This window comes from Anser brachyrhynchus, assembly GCF_964034855.1.
Source record: "Anser brachyrhynchus genome assembly, chromosome: 5".
Taxonomy (NCBI): Eukaryota; Metazoa; Chordata; class Aves; order Anseriformes; family Anatidae; genus Anser; species Anser brachyrhynchus.
In genome coordinates this window covers 23,891,502-23,908,770 of record NC_137699.1, presented here as the reverse complement: position 1 = coordinate 23,908,770, position 17,269 = coordinate 23,891,502, and the positions used below count along the sequence as shown (strand labels likewise).

General features: G+C 36.0%; 2 long non-coding RNA genes across 4 annotated transcripts in view; one reads left to right on the top strand and one right to left on the bottom strand.

Annotated features, from left to right (window-relative positions):
- LOC308195691 overlaps positions 1 to 17,269 on the top strand; it is a 767,404-nt gene that overhangs the window by 70,546 nt on the left and 679,589 nt on the right. The gene's annotated exons all lie outside the window — the stretch shown is intronic.
- On the bottom strand, positions 10,860 to 12,496 carry LOC308195692. 2 transcript variants are annotated; one of them, XR_013951740.1, is made up of 2 exons: positions 11,852 to 12,496; positions 10,860 to 11,634 (listed from the first exon to the last, which is right to left on the bottom strand). It is a non-coding gene; the product is annotated as an uncharacterized lncRNA (long non-coding RNA). The 2 variants fall into 2 exon arrangements; XR_013951741.1 differs by having other exon boundaries at positions 11,999 to 12,496.

The window sequence follows — 17,269 nt, the reverse complement described above, 5'->3', positions numbered from 1 at the left end:
CTAGCCGGTTTGTTGTTGGTACTCCTATATGACTCTTGTAGCACAGCTGTTAAAAATACCACATACCTGCTATCACCAGCCTCTGTAAGGAAACTAGCAGATGATATTAGTTCAGGTGTAAAACTGGTATACATAACATGGAATATCAAAAGCCCTCGGAATGTTTTGTAATAGAATATCCATTCAATTTGGCTGCATCCTAAAGTAGAGTCCCTCCTTAGAACATTGTTTAGTATAATGTCTAATTAAAATAATGTTGCTCAATCCTACTACTTATTGTCTGTCAAGTAGTCAGTAAAATTAAAATATGAATAGAGTCTTACCATTGCTTATTACTACAGTCTCTAATGTGGCTCAGAAGAAAATAATATATTATTGCTATAATCTATAATCTATAGCAAGATTATTGCAATTGCTATAATCTATAGCAAGATTATTTTTATTATCACAATGAATTAAAAAAAAATGATGACCTTATAATTCTTTATAGAACCTGAGGAGAATGAGACTAAGATGTAAACAAAATCGAATGAAATATTCATGTATCTATGCCTTTTAATCGTGAACTTCAGTCCAGGAATGTCGGCATAATGTTAAACTCAAAAGGAAAAGACAAATGTAGAGAAAATGAATCACAACTAACTAGATTTTTTTTTTTTTTTTAAAAAAAAAGCACTATTTTCATAACAGAATTACACTAAAAATATATTAATCTCTTTCAAAATGTATACCCCTGCTCTTCCTCTTAAGGTCATTACCGTTCAGTTCTAACCTATTCTTTGTTGTTCAGTTTGTTTGTTTTCCAATTGGATTCAGGATTATATAGACATTCCTCTTGGTTAATATCTTACCACAGCAAGCCTAGACTTGGAAGGTAGTTAAGTCTAACCTTTAAAAGTGCTTTCAGATCCTACCCCTCATTGTCAAATACTCTGACATCATCTATTGGTTTCTTATTCCTTTTGTCTTCTTTTTAATGTTTTATTTTCTCTTTATATGTTTTCCTTCTCTCTTCTCCTGCTGTTCCTATTATCTGCTGTTCAACAGGTTCACAGCTGTAGTTTCCTTTGTTTCCTCTGACTCTGATTCTTTTGAATCCATCCCCATATCTCTGAGATTCTCTTTTAGTATATGCTCTCCTTGTAATCAATGTCTGTCTCATTTAAAACAAAGGTGTCCTCAGAATTGTCTTGTGGGGCTATTTTTTTTTTCCTATTGTGACAAAATGACTAAGTATTCTTCCACCTTTTCTGATGATATATAGTCCTGCGGTCTATCATTCCAGTGATGACTTCATAGGCTTAGAATGTCAGAAAAAACAAAGGCAGAAAAAGTATAGCCAGTCAAAAAAGACTGAAAGTAAACATCAAAAAATTTTACTTGGCTAGCCTGATACAAGACATGACATTTTGGAACTTGAAGACTGTCTTTGTTTTATGACAAAACATTTTTTTTTTCATTTATTAACATAAACAATTCAGTAGTTCCAGTATATGTAAAATAGTGATCTCAGAAACTCACACTGAAATAGCTCAGAAGACTGCCTTCCATTCATGTACTACTTTGAAACTGAGGAATGTGCTCTACACAAACTAAACAACTGTTAAGACAAGTGTTCAAAATTGCTCCTTTGTAAAAGGTCTCCCAAGTTTCTTTAAAGTGAGAATCCTCCTCCTACTACCCTGCGATTCCTTCCATTTTGTTTCAAAATAAAGTTAGATTAGGTATTATAGTGTTATTTGATTTGATTGTCAGCATATTAGTGAGATAGAAAATAAAGATCTCATGCAGAGAAAATCCTGACTTCAGCCTTCTTAATAGTTAAGAAAAAAAAAAAAACTTTCAGGTATAAAATATTTTAAGGATTTTTCAAACCAGTTAAAGGTATTGAAAAAAAATCTATTCTCTATTGCTTGATATAACTCTACAGAATATTTCAGTCTTCATTAATAACCTATTGACTTTATTGCTTCTAAATTCTTCAGAGTTTTCTCATAGTGTTTATTATCCCTGTAGATGAATGAGTTACACTGCTGTTTCTTGCACTTGGTGCCCAGTTTTCTGAAGGCCACATTCAGTTATCTCATTCCCCCAATCTCAGCAAAACACTACCAATCAAATGTAAACAAGGCAAAATAAAATGAAGAAACTGAGATGAACACCATCTACAAGATACAGATATCCTAACACATGTTAGTTGGCTGTCTTCTTCAATATATTTGCACATATTCCAGACATCTGAAATAACAAAAATGTATCTAGTTAAAAGTTTTCCACCTTTTTGTTGTAGTTGTTGTTTTTAAAGAAACATATAGTTTCATCAAAACTGAAAGTATGCATGAGACTTGACAAATTTATTTTTGCTGTGGTTGAATCATCTTGAAATATTTCTGTATCTAAAACTGAACTATTTTCTTTCAAGCTAGCTTAATACCAAATCTAACCTGCTTATATTTTGGCAATGACTTACACATTCTGTTACCTCTGTCTGGAACTTAGGACATAATGCTATGTGTTTCACCTTCCTCTTCTTAGTCAGTTGTGTAGCAAAGGAGACAGAATCCAAAAGTTCATGATGGAAAATAAGGTATAAGACACTACCTAAAATTCCCATGAAACACTGACAGTTCAGCCACATAGGCCTCTACTAATATAATCTCAAACTAAAGGTTGCACTTTGTTTATTGACATCTCAGAATCTATTCAATTTCACTAAATATGAGGTTATTTCTATTTTATTCTTTTTATCATATATGGTAAAAATGAGTACCAAAAATACAGATTTATGATGGCAATACAATTCTGTTTTTCAGATTAGTGTTAGTATATATCTCTGGTTATCTCTTCTCATGTATCTTTTCATACCAAAAGGAATAGAGCATCATTTTGTCTATTTCTGGCATATTTTACAAAACAGTATCAGTAACGCTTCATGGCTAATTGTATCAAAGGCAGCTGCAAGACCTAAACAAATCAGTTTGAGGACTTAACTCTCTGCCTTTGCCAAAAGGAGATAAGCAGGCAATAAAACCACTGCAGTCCTCCTCTCATATGTGCTGATTAAGGTTAAGGATTCTAGGTGTCAACAGAGACTGAGATAATTATATCGATGCCCAGAGATTATTTATTTTTATACAGGCTCTCTAGAGAGCTGAAGCCTTGATTTACTTTCTCCAAAAGTCTGCCTGTCCCTCTTGGAACCCCAGAAAAACTTGAGGCATATTTCCAGGTTTTGAATCACAAGCTGAGCAAAGAAAAGCTGGCAAAAACACCAGCAGAGCACATTCTACATTTGTCTTCTCCAGATCGAGCCTTGGTCAAGCAGCAAGGGGAAAGTGTCTGTCAATAACTTGTTTCATGATCTGTTAAAATTCATTATTGTAGCCCTATATGACAAATGCAAGATTCTCTATGCTAGACATAATTTATTGGAATTTTCTGCATATAAATGTTTAATCCAGTTTTGTTACATAAGAAGAAGATGTGGTTTAAATTTTCAAAATCTTCTGACTCATATAACAAGACTATCATTGAAGACCACTGTTATATATTATTTCATCCTATTACCACCTGATAAGTGAATCTGCTTATGTAGTACAACATGAAAGTGCATACTTCACCACTAAAATGGATAAAGATGATCATCACAGACTTTTCATGACAAAAGGATATTATCTGCCCTTGTATATCCATGATTTCTCAACAGACAAATTCAGCTTGACCATATACAGGCATTAGTCCACAGAATATTACCAATGTTCTCATTATTACCATGAAATCCTGCATTGCGTCTTAAAATTGGCTACTACAGAAAACATTGGAGCAGCGTAAATGTTCCGTCTAGATAATTCCATGCCCACCTACATTGGTGGACATGCTAATGGTAGTAATCCTTTTTCTTTTCCAAGTCACAGTATCACAGTATCACAGATTTCTAGGTTGGAAGAGACCTCAAGATCATCGAGTCCAACCTTCGACCTAACACTAAGTACTCCACTAAACCATATCCTTAAGCTCTACATCTAAACGTCTTTTAAAGACCTCCAGGGATGGTGACTCCACCACCTCCCTGGGCAGCCCGTTCCAATGCTTAATAACCCTTTCGGTAAAGAAGTACTTCCTAACATCCAACCTAAAACTCCCCTGTTGCAACTTTCGCCCATTCCCCCTCGTCCTGTCACCAGGCACGTAGGAGAACAGACCAACCCCCACCTCTCTACAGCCTCCTTTAAGGTAACTGTAGAGAGCGATAAGGTCGCCCCTGAGCCTCCTCTTCTCCAGGCTGAACAAGCCCAGCTCCCTCAGCCGCTCCTCGTAAGACTTGTTCTCCAGACCCCTCACCAGCTTGGTCGCCCTTCTCTGGACTCGCTCGAGCACGTCCATGTCCTTCCTGTAGCGAGGGGCCCAAAACTGAACACAGTACTCAAGGTGCGGCCTCACCAGAGCCGAGTACAGGGGCACAATCACTTCCCTAGACCTGCTGGCCACACTGCTTCTTATACAGGCCAGGATGCTGTTGGCCTTCTTGGCCACATGGGCACACTGCTGGCTCATATTCAGCCGACTATCAACCAGTACTCCCAGGTCCTTCTCGGCCAGGCAGCTTTCCAGCCACTCATCTCCCAGCCTGTAGCTCTGCTTGGGGTTGTTGCGCCCCAGGTGCAGGGGGATTCTGGAGTCCATTCTGGAGTTTAAATATTTTCAGGACTTTAGTTAGATCCACGTTTTAGCCTTGGCTGTCAAGAGTCACTTCCACCCCTCTGTTGTAACATAGTATCTGTCTGTGTTTATTACCATACCAAACATTATTAAGTGAATTATTCTAAAGGCCTGACATTTCTGATTCTCTTTGTTTTCTAGGGAACAAGCAAGACAAGTTTAATTACAGTGCTTGGAATGGAAAGGCAAACTTATTCAAATTCTGTATCTTCAAAATGTTCAGGCCACTTCTCAAGATGATCCCTTTTACATTTTAAGTAGATTATTTCTATCGTATCAACTTGCTTCAAAATGAATAAGGATGTTACTATCACAGGGCATTCATTGTGTATTATGAAAAATAGTCATTAGCCTTATTTTGATGTTCTCGTCTGTGACTTGACTGAATAATGTAAGATTCTGTCCTACATTTCACTTACTGTTTCTTTCCTAAGAAAACAAGGTTTTAAAAATATTCTTCTCCGTTGCCCATGGTATTCTTGAAAAGTTCAGATGGTAAGGGAATGTATAAAATTTACTCCACGTGCATGTTTTTTATAGCATTTCTTAGGACACAAAGGAAACATAGAGGAAATGAAGCACTGGACTGAGGAGGTCTGTCCAAAGAATCTCCATTTATTCTCAGACTGTATCTATTCTGCAGATTGAATGTTTTCTGTTTACCACCACTGTGGATGAAATAGAGGTAGGATAGTTCTCATGGATCTATGACTATGGGCATCTCTAGGATACAGTCTGCATTGGGCTTACGTGGCAAGGTTTTGTTAGCAGGGGCACTACCAGACTATCTTTTGTGAGAAGAGTCCAGAGCCTAACCCATGTCAGATAAAGGCCAGCTCCAGGAGGAAAAAAAAAAAAAAAAAAAAAAAAAAAAGACCCACTAGTGACCAAAGCTGAGCCAATAAGTGACGTTAGTAGTGCATCTGTGAGAGCAGACTGAAGAAAGGAAAATAAAAAACAAAACAACAACTGTTGCACAACAACAGCTGGGAGAGAGGAGTGAGAAAATGTGAGAGAAACATCACTGCAGACATCAAGGTCAACAAAAAGGTTCTTCACCGAGAGAGTGGTTGCACACTGGAACAGGCTCCCCAGTGAAGTAGTCACTGCACCAAGCCTGTCTGAATTTAAGAAGAGATTGGACTGTGCACTTAGTCACATGGTCTAAACTTTTGGGTAGAGCTGTGCAGTGCCAGGGGTTGGACTTGATGATCCTTGTGGGTCCCTTCCAACTCGGGATATTCTATGATTCTTTGAAAGAAGGAGGGCAGGAGGTGCTCCAGGCGCTGGAGCAGAAGTTCCCCTGCAGCCCATGGAGGAGCAGGTGATCTGGCAGGAGCTGCTGCCCGTGGGGGCCCCATGTTGGAGCACTTTGCTCCTGACAGATTGGACCCCATGGTGTGGGGTCTGCCTGTGGAAATCCCTTGCAGGATCAGTTCAGGAAGGATGGCATCCGGAAAGAGGGACCCTACAGTGGAGCAGGGGCAGACGATGACCGTGAAGGAGCTGCAGAAACAAAGCATTAGGGACTGACTGCAGCCCCCATTCCCCTGAGCAGGTTGAGGGGAAGAGGTAGAAGAGGATGGATGGGAGGGAGGTGTTTTTAATTTGTTTTTAGTTTCTCACTGCTCTAGTTTGTTAGTAATAGGCAACAAATTACATTAATTTCCCTATGCTGAGTCTGTTTTGCCCGTGGCAATAACTGGGGAAGTATCTCCCTGTCTTTGTATCAACTCTTGAGAACTTTTTCATCATGTTTTCACCCCTCGTTCCTTAGATGAGGTGGAATGAGAGAATGGTGTAGTTTAGCTAGCCATCGGTGTGAAACCACCATACACACATTAAATAAAGTACAGTGCAGAGCTATGCAAATTTTCTCCAACTAACATTTTTTTTTTCTTACCAAGTACTTGAGTATCAAGTTAAACACTGTGAATACCTTAAAAACTATTTTAAGAGTACTCCAAAATAGTCTTATTTGTCAATTATCTAAAAGAAAATCTAAAAAATGTTAAAAGAGGAATTTGAGACTTCATTTGTTTTCATCTTCTCTCTCTATGTTTTTTTGCCTTGAACAGCTCCAGCAGTAGTCTTGAGTTTCCAGGTTTGATGTTGTTTGTTTTTCCATAAAATTGATGCTAATGCTAATAGCAATTAATTTACACTTTGTAAATTCCAGTGCTCTTTAGAGAGCAAGTAAATATTTTAAAATTAGCAGCTTTTAGATATAAAGTATATCCCATTTATTTTATTATTGTCCTGTGCTTCTTGCATAACCTGGAAATCTTAAGAAACTGTCATAAAAGTACCTAGGGAGAATTTACATATTCATGACATAATGAGATGAAATAGATGACCTTTTGAAAACATTCCAACACTGTTTTCTTTAAGCCCTCCAAGTCTTCTGAAGCTATGTGAGATCTTTATTTCTTAAACTCCACACATTACCTTGTGCCATGAAGTATTTTATTTGAATCTGACCTGTAAATACACATTCATATACTGACGTTGTTATTTGTAGGTAAAACACTACAGTATGAGCGGCAGCTATTTCTGGAAAATAACTGTGATCAAACATATTTATGTGACTGGTCAGCAGAAAAAAAATACAATTGATAAATAATTTGTTAGGATGGAAAATTCTAGTGAATGCTCACAAACACTAAGGTGCGCCATTTATCTAAGCTTTTACTTTAAAATTATGTTGTTTGCCTGCTTGTGAATGGTAGTATTCACACATCTTACGAAGCTGTCATAACGTTTGTCTCTTTAACAAATCAAAAAGGCTAACAACAACAGAAAAAATCAAATATTCTAGCTTCTGATCCTAGTACCTGAAAAAAAATTGAATCTTAGCATAATCTATATTTCATGAAAACCTGCATTATATAACCACAGCCTTAACCTAAAATAACAAGGCTTTGAGCCATTCTTGCTGTAATGTATATCATGCCAGTAGTTTTCTCACTGAGAAAAAAATAGCTTTATAGATGATGGCAAAGGGGACTCAAGTAACCTAACAAACCTTGTTTCCAGAATACCATTTGTATCATTGTTGATCATTCTTTAAAAAACAGGTAGGTAAATATTCCGTTGTGAATGTAGTCCATTCTCCATGACCTGGGGTGGGGGATGGGGAGGGGGAGAATCCATTTTTGCAGAATGGAAAAGGACAAAATAAGCGAGGTATAAAATATTATGTTCCTGTTTCACTGTGATTATAAAACGCAGAGACTGAAAAGCAGAAACGAGAGAAAGCTTTCAGTATTGTCAATGTGGTTTCACTAAGAAAAATCAGTTGCATAAGCAAATATAGCATTTCTTACTGTGCCTCAGTCTTGCAGCACTTAAAATTATAGAGACACATATAGTCCTTCAAAATTAATGTCTGGCACTGATTTATGTAAAGAATGACTGGCCTATCAGCTCATGATTTCTGATCCTGAACTGATGGCAATCTGCAGTAATATACCTGCGTCATCAAGTGCTGGTCACCATGACATTATTTCTGAGCTACCGTTAGTGCTTATATAGTGTTCATGTGAACATTTTAAATATCAAAGTCTAAAAGATATTGCCATGTTCCTCTGTTACCTTTTCCAACAGGTTTTCCCTTCAGATTTTCATCTTCATGTAGAGGCAATGAGAAAAACATTCCTGAAGCACTGTACCTTCCCAGCTTCCTCCTGGTAAAAATTGTATAAAGGTAAGACTGAAGAAATGCATCTCAGTCCCTGAATTTTGTGCCACTCAACAATGAATTCAGATAAAGGATACACAGTATGGAATGTTGCACTTGTCCACATACAGGGAACATCTGTAACAATAGGCAGCTACCAAAGACTGTCTGAGAAGGAGAACACCTAAGATATGGTAAAAATAGGCCTTTCTATAGGTGATGATTTTCTTTTTGTGGGCACTCTGATTTTCTATAGTATTTTGAGGGCTTTTCATTTTTCTGACTAATGCAATTATTAAAGGGTAATGTTGCTAAGGCAACCTCATAGAACATTCCTTTCCTGAGGTAAACAGAAAATCCCAAGAAAAAAGAAAGTAGTTAATTCTTACCTAGCAAAGTTTCTATATTATTATTATTTTTTTTTCTAGAATATAATTTCTCTTCTCACATCATTGAGCTTCTTTGCCTACACTGAAAAGTTAGAAGAAAAAAAAAAACTCCTTAATATTCCAGAATATGTCTAACACACTATCATATTCCCTGTTGTAAAAATCATAGATCTCCTCTGACCTTGTTGTCTTTATTTTGTTATATAAGTTATTCAACTTTGATGTGTCATATACAATGTGTCCATACAATGAACAAATGAAAAAAACATTCCAGGGACTTAAAAATGACAAGACAATTTTGCCTTTTTTTTTTTCATGGTATCTATTCTAATACAGGTTATTGCAGAATTTCAGACTACCGTGGTTGATTAAATACACAATTCCCACATAAAGTATGCACTTTGGAATGAATTAAGTCTGTGCTAAAGCTAGAATACACTTGGGGTTTGCAACTCAAAGAAGGCAAATTAGCCTGGAATGGATATTCCCTGTTTGGGTGTGAAAGAAAGAATTAGAATTATCACTAGCAAACCAGCTCAAAGCAGACTACCTATGTTAGATAATCCTATATGGTTTCTCGTATGTATGTGCCTGTCAAAAAGATACCTGTGCTTTTTATCACACATCATTTCTTATTGAATTAATCTAAGCATTTTAGCTCATTCAATATGCAATATTTTTCAGATTACCTAATTTAAATGAAGCAAAGTAAAAAGATTATTATTGAATGAACAAGGAAATGTCATTTTAGTGACTTTGTAGGTATTTTTTTTAGCCATGTCTCCTCTATGTCCCTTTAGCTGGTGCTCAGGAGGAGGGAAAACATCAATTTAGGAAAATAAACAAACAAAAAACAACAGTTTTTCTTTTCACACCATTTTTTTTTTCATAGTAGCCCATTAAATTCTAAGATACCCTAAATGCATTGGGAGCTTGAAAATAACCACTTCTAACTTCAGTGAACTTCTGCACAATGCAGTATAGCCACTGTGAATTCCCAAGTCATAATTACCTCTCCTATCTCTTTTTATCTTTGTTTTATCATCTGATACTTCCCAAACTGCCATTACTCTTACTACTTTTCTTAGGGAAGGGGAGACTCATGGCAATATCTGTAAAACAGACTTTCAGAAAGTAGACAGAATTGACCACAGGAAGGAAGGACATACTGAATTAACTAGGGGATAGGTTATTCTTCTCTACATTAGGAGGTACATAACAGTTAAACATACACTGTTAATGCATCCAGAAATTTGTCAAAATTACTTTTTCTTTTTTGACTTTCCAGTACATTTCATCCTCCTACTTACTCTTCTAGTGAAGTCATGACTTGGAATGTGTGACATCCCAATAACAGACAAAAGTAGGCAATGTCACTAATAAAAATGATATAAGCAACACAACCAAGGAGAAGAAACTGAGTAGAATAACAAGTCAAATATTAATTACCTTGAAAAATTTAAGCTGAAAAGTAAAGCAACTGGAGTAATTTAACAGACTGATCAGTGTCTGTGTTCAAAAAAGATGTGTATAAGTATTTCCTTATAAGACTGAAACAACATTCTTCAGCACTTGTCATCAAATACTCCTTCAAAATAAGAAAATACTCCTGAAACTAAGAAAAAAATGGAAATGGAAACTTATATATGCTGTGTGTATCACTAATGAAAGAGGACGCATTTTAAAATATTTTTCTTTTTTTTTTTCCTGATATTACAGAAGTGAATAATGATCCTTCTTTGTCAAAAGTACTTTATATATATACATATTTTTTTTTAAATCATAAGCTTCAACTTTACCAGACTCATTAACAACTTCAATTTTACTGCATGCAGGATACATGAAAAAGAAAAAAACAAACAAATAAAAATATATCACTTTATCAAACAGATTTACCATTTCTGATGTAAAACAAGTTACATAAGCCACAGGATGAGAAAAGCTTTCATAATATCAGGTTGAATAAAATAAAATATAAAATAATATAAAATAAAATAAAATAAAATGCTTTACTGGGCAAAACAATTTATTGTTGATTACCTTGTTTAAAGTTCAACAGCACAGGCTGTTGGATTCTGGGCCCCAGTTCAGACTGGGGAGTCAAAGTCTTTACCCTGCCCAAGGGTATGCATGGAGCTTCACCTTCAATAAGGTTGCCTTCTAACAGAAAGAAGTCTGTTCGGAGGAGTACTCAGGTTCTAAATCATCTCAAATTTTGAAGTTCTTTTTACAAGGTTGCCTTTAGTGTCATTTTGTTTAATTCTCAAGAAAATATAGTGAAGGTTAGCTCATTCAGCTGCTTGTTATAGCCTGCACTGGAAATGCTTGGCAGTCAAAGAGTACAAGACAGATAATAATGTAGACCCTTGATATTTCAGCCTCTTATTATTTAGGGCTTTCAAGCTGCTGCTTAATGAAAGCTGACATCTGTTGATATGATGAAGATGGGAAATGCCAATTTTCAAACAGCTGTGCCTGTATTTTGCTGAAACTTACTGTGTAGTTAGTTATTCATTCTCACTGTAGATTTGTGGAAATCATGCCTCTTATTAGCTCCTTCTGCTCTTCTATACATCAGTTTTTACAGGCAGTACAGTTGTGTTAGAATTCCTCAGGCAGACATATCCTCCCATATCTTTATGCTCCCTAGAGAGACTTCATTTCAGTAGCAACTGGGAAATGATTAAGAATTTCAGCTATATCTAAGCACCCAAATGTTTCCCTCTTCTTCCTTTAAGACGAAGAACTTGAAGCTCTCCTTGGCATTTCCATTTACTTCAATGTCTGGCAGTGGAATGAAGCACATCAGTCATTTCCATTGTGTTCTCCATATATTTACTTCTGAACCTGAAAATAAATTTCTGGGACATTGGGGACTGCTATTACACTTTTCTATGGCATAGAGCAGAAATCCACATTCTAACAGATTTAGCTGCTATGTGGATTTCCAATACTTGCATGTTAAAGCAAGTGATCTAACATAAATTGTTAGTGTTATACAAGCCAGGAACATTGCTGCCAAGTAATCTTGTAAGTTTTCTTAGAAGGTGAAGTGAAAGCTTACTTGACTATAAAGGACTGACTTCATAGACAGAGGTTTTTCATCACCTTCCACTGCAGATAAAGGTTTGGCCTCTTGAAGATGCAGGGTCTCGGAGAAGATCCAATTGACCTCTTTCTAATCCTCTGTAATGTTACACAGTCTGCTTACCTCCTCCCACAGCTCTTTGACTTGATAGTACAGCTGCTCAGCAACTGACCACCTCCTGCAGACAAAAAATTCACATTCTCCAGCGTCAGTAAGTGGTCCCATTCAATCCCTACAGCATGAGACTTGTGGAGCTGCATTGTCTTTCCAAAGCCCATCTAGGTCCAAGAGCCTATTAGTAAAGGAAAAGCTACTGCTGTCTGGGGACCATGCCCTATGAACACTAAATCTAAGGATGCATGTGCCAGGGAGAGAAAGTTTTCAGACTTCTTCCTCATACCCTTTTGTACAAACTGCTACATCTGTTGACTGAGTGCTTGGTCTGTCTCTTATATAGACCACTTCCAGGCACAGATTAAAAGGGAGGTTTTTGACACTCCCTAATTGGGGTTCAGCTAGTACAAAGACTGTGGACACCCTTTTCTTAAGGACAGCTGACAGAGTTTGTCAGAAGTTGCTAGAACTACTCTTTATCCTTAGCCTTAGCTGGTAGCAGCAGGCAACCTCACCTTCCTCTTGAGGGTTCCCAGGTGGTCACAGATCTCTGACAAAGTGCCCCAAACCTCGAGAAGAATTCAAAGAAGAGCTCAGAAACTGATTTGCAAACTGCTGCATCTGTTGGTTTCCTCTGTTCAGCTGTGCTTTGAACCTGGTGGGTCTATATCGAGTGAAAGTTTAAAAAACAAAACAAGCATATTCTGAAACATATAGTCAGAAATCTTGTCTGTTTAACTAAATGAAAACTCAAGTCAAGTTTTCTGAAAAGGGTCCGTGCTAGTGAAGGCCAGATTTCAAGTGAACGTGTAACTAATTCTGAGTGAATCATCAGCAATTTATGTATTTACAGTAGAAATCAGGACATAACACCCTGTAAGAATTAAATAGATTGTGGATTAGACTTCTGAAACATTTCAGAATCTTTCTACTAGCCTTTGCAGTCTTTGGACTGAGTCCCAAAACCTCTGAGTTTCACCAGCTGTAGTATTAGATTTGCAATATTCAAACATATTCAGACTTTTGTTCCATTGATTTTAGATATATTTGAGCTATATAGAGATGTGGTGCAGTGGAACAGCTCCAGACCAAATTCCTGCAGGTTAAATATTCAGAACTATAATTTAGATTCACACTAAAGATGGTAAATTTCATTACACGAAGATGCTGCATAATTGGAGCTCCTATTATTGAGAGGAGATGTAAAACTAATGTCATACATTAAGTGGCAAAGGGCCAGTGGTCATGCTTGAATTAGAAATAATTCAAAGTATATATAATATTAGTGGTTTTGTGTGACCGCGAGAGTCACTCCATCTACAGATATGTAATTTACACAGTACTTGCCAAAGTGCTTTGAGTTGCACTGAATGGTATAAATACCTTTATATGTCAACATAATAGAAACTTTCACAGAGAGTATTTATTTTTGAATTATCAGGATCTTTAAATGCCCTCTGAATGCCAGCCTCTGTGATGTACTGAAGATGAGAATGTGCCCCTCATTAGTTATTTTCCTCTCGAAAATGACGTGCGTTGTTACCTGAGCTCTGCAGACCCAATATATTTTTGCTTTTTTATGTGCCTACTTTTTAGACTGAACATATGCCTTTCTATAACATTGATGTATTCTGGATGATTTCTCAATCACTGATTCTTTCTCCCTCATTTGGATAGTCAAAGCTGTAAAGACTTCTTTGATCAATATAAAGTCAGCCATCTACTGAAGCATCATCACTCACAATCTGATATTGAAAAAAGCGCTTGAAGCTGCCTGGCTCAGGAAGACCTGGATGGAGGACTGACCACATATTGTAACTATTATGAGCTACTCAGTAAAAATAACCTCCCCTTTGCACTTGCAGAGAAGGTTAAAAAAAAAAAAAAAAAGAATTTAATTCAGAAAAATTTACTTGACAAATGAATCTATGGATAAGATCAGTGTGGGATTGCTTCTAACGTAGAAGGAATTCACTAAGACTCCTGTGGATTCTGGAGCTGATGGAATTGTTGTCTGATACAGAAAATAACCGTATTAGTCTTTTATATGAGCTAGTATTTATTTTTAATTTGGATAAAATCTGAAGTATTTGATTATACTTTCCTTCTTTATTGTTTCCTTTGGTATTTGTGGCTTCAGAGTCTTCCAGGAAACCTAAAAAACAACTGTTTCAGAAACATTTCTAGAGAAGTTTGAGTTCACCTGGGTTCTGTTCTATCTACCGTCTTCTCTTTGTTCAATATACTAGCAACTTAATCTCTTAAAAGCAGAGGGGTTAACTGATACTTTTTCACAGTCTATTCACAAAGGCTCTCTTTATTTGTCCAGTCTTGCATTCAAAATGTCTCATGCTTTCTCTGAAATGTCTTAACATGTTCTCAAACTCTGTCTCCCTAATACTATCAAACTATATTCCCTAAAAATATCAAAACTATAAAAATTCATCAAAACTGTACAAATGTATATGTGATATATACATACTGTACACACTGTTTTTATGTCTTATCCCTCCCTTTTTATGCATATTTCCTTTTATAGCATCTGTCTCTTAGCACCCTTCTTTATTTACTCTCCAGGTGTATTCCTTGAGCAAAGCTGACAGTATGAGTCATACTGCAATCATGCTAGATATCATTTGCACAGAGCTTTGCATCAGAAACTGTTTTCCAGTGAGGAAAAGGGTCATGAAAGTAAGAACATCCATGTACAAGTACATTAGAAACTATTTATCTGAAAACATCTCAAATACAAACTCATGAATGACTATAACATTCAAGAGGGAAAATACTGTCTATGACACATCCATGCTCTAGAATGTATAATGCACAGTGATAATATAGGTTTAATAATCTATGGTTGTGAAAACAAAATAATGGAAGAAGTTGTTCTCAGACAATGTCTATATTTTAAGCAGGTCATAAGGAAACTGTTTAGCTATAATTTCTATAAGTGAAAATAATTTATGTAGTTGCAGCTGTGGCTTGAGGATATACTCACATGAGGGAATCAAACGTGACAAGATACTCAAGTGTTGCAGCTGGTGTAGCTAAGTTTATCTTCCTTTTAACACTGTGTTTGTTGTTGGTGGTGGTTTTTTTAGTTGTAGTTGAACACGTAGTTGAATAACAGTCACATTTGGCTGCTTCTTAAACTCAATCAAATCCTCCTTGTATAGGTATGTAGGTCAACCTCAGTTTGAAAAAATATATAAATTTGACTAAACCAAAGCAAATGAGACTGCATTTAAGAAGCCATATAATCTGCTACCTTTGAATGACAAAGAATGTTTCCCTCACAAAATTCACCTGTACTGTAAGAATATCTGTAATGGGAGCACTCCTCAGTTGTCTATTTGGACTGCTGTTCTATTAGAGTTTCAAAATGAAAAACAAACAAACAAACAAACAACAACAACAAAAACCTGCATAGTTTTCTCTTCACAATTCCCTTTAAAACTAGCAGCCCTAACGAAGCCTCTGAAAACCAGAGCTCACAGGATATGTAATAATCTTGTTCATTATGTTGTATGTCTCTTCCTCTCCCTTACTGTCCAAAATATCTAATTGTGCATGTCTGTGTAAGTATTTTAGGCAAAAAATCATCAGATATGGGACAGGTACTATAAAATAAGAAAGGATGTAACAGATGTTTGAAGTATATACATATTTTATACAGTTACAGTTTCAAAATAAAACAGACAGCTGTCTTTACCACCACTTTCCAAAAATTACTTAACTTAATTTGGATTTTTCTTTTCAAACAAGACCATAGTTCTAATGTATTATGGATGCACACATAAAATAAATACATTCCCTGAATGCCATTCCAGTGGTGCAGATCTTGGAGTAGGACTGGTGTACTAAACACTCCAGTGAGTCATTCTCTCTTGGTGGATTCTGCTTTTATCATTAAGACCTTGCATCTCTGGATATTTCATGTATATGGTGAGGAAATGCATAGCAGGAATTGAGGGGGCATGGGGAAGGAGGGAGAATAGGAAAAGTAGCAGAGAATTTTAAACTTTACTTTCCAAGACATGATCAAATGTTACTTTAAAGTGTCCTATGTAAGGAAATAAGATAAAAATAAAAATACATCATGAAAACAAAAAATTACCAATTTGCCAAATGATTCAAAACCAGATGAAATAAATGCTCAGAAATAGCAGGAAACAAGAGTGGAAGATTTTGAACTTCTCTATTAGACAAGTTTCTTCTGTAGAAGTGCTTTATAGACCTGACCCTGCCCCACTGAAACTATCAGAAACATTACTGCTATGAGTAAAGCTAAGTTCACATTTATGGTATCAAAAATGGGTCTGCATAAAAAAAAAAAAAGTATTTATATATGTACATATTACATATATTGCTATAAACATATAGTTGTAAATTAATATGGGATTCTTGCATAATTGCCTGCTTCCATAAACATCATGAAACAATGTTTAATATTCAGAGGAAATATGATTTGATTTTTACTTTGGAAAATGAATTACTAACAAGGTTTCTGTTTTTCTGTAGAGAAAGGTTATTATTTTATAGACACTGGGAATCCCAAACAAAGGAAAATAATTCAGACAAATATTCAAATTTAACATTTTGATATTTAGTACTTAAAAGAAATCCTATACTTTGTGTGCATGTTTATGTGTTTGTACCTGTGTAAAAGGCTTGCATCATTAGGAATAAATCAGTGTTTAATAAGACTTTCAAATGAACTTCAGTTCAGAGCATCATATATTCTGGGAAAACATGCAAGAGTCCAAACTCAACATAAATCATATGATTTATAAATTGATCTTTAATGTCGAAAATTCTCTGAAATACTTGAATTATTGCCATCTGGATAGACTCATTGCTTCATTGCTCATAAATACATGATCACCATTCCAGAGATTTTAGAGCATGTACATCAACATCTGATTGCAATGACTATATGAAATGATGGAAGAGCTAGCATGAGCATTGAAGTTTGTGACTGCCTGTGTGCTTGTTCAGCACTTTGTTTAAAGTGAAAAGAATCTCTACCATTTTGCTGACAAATTCAAACACATTTACAAGATAGAAATGAAAGAGGGCCAGAAATATAAAGGGATTTTTAAAACAACAGTTCTTAGTGATAATCTAGATCTGAGTTTACAGTTGAAGAAATGTGACTTGAAAGACTTGCATTTTGTTTTGTATTGCATCAGATGAAGCTGAATCTCTAAACAGTTTTAAATGGATAGCTTTATAAGTCTTCAATGCATGCATTGACCTCAGCAGTCATTTTACAGCTGA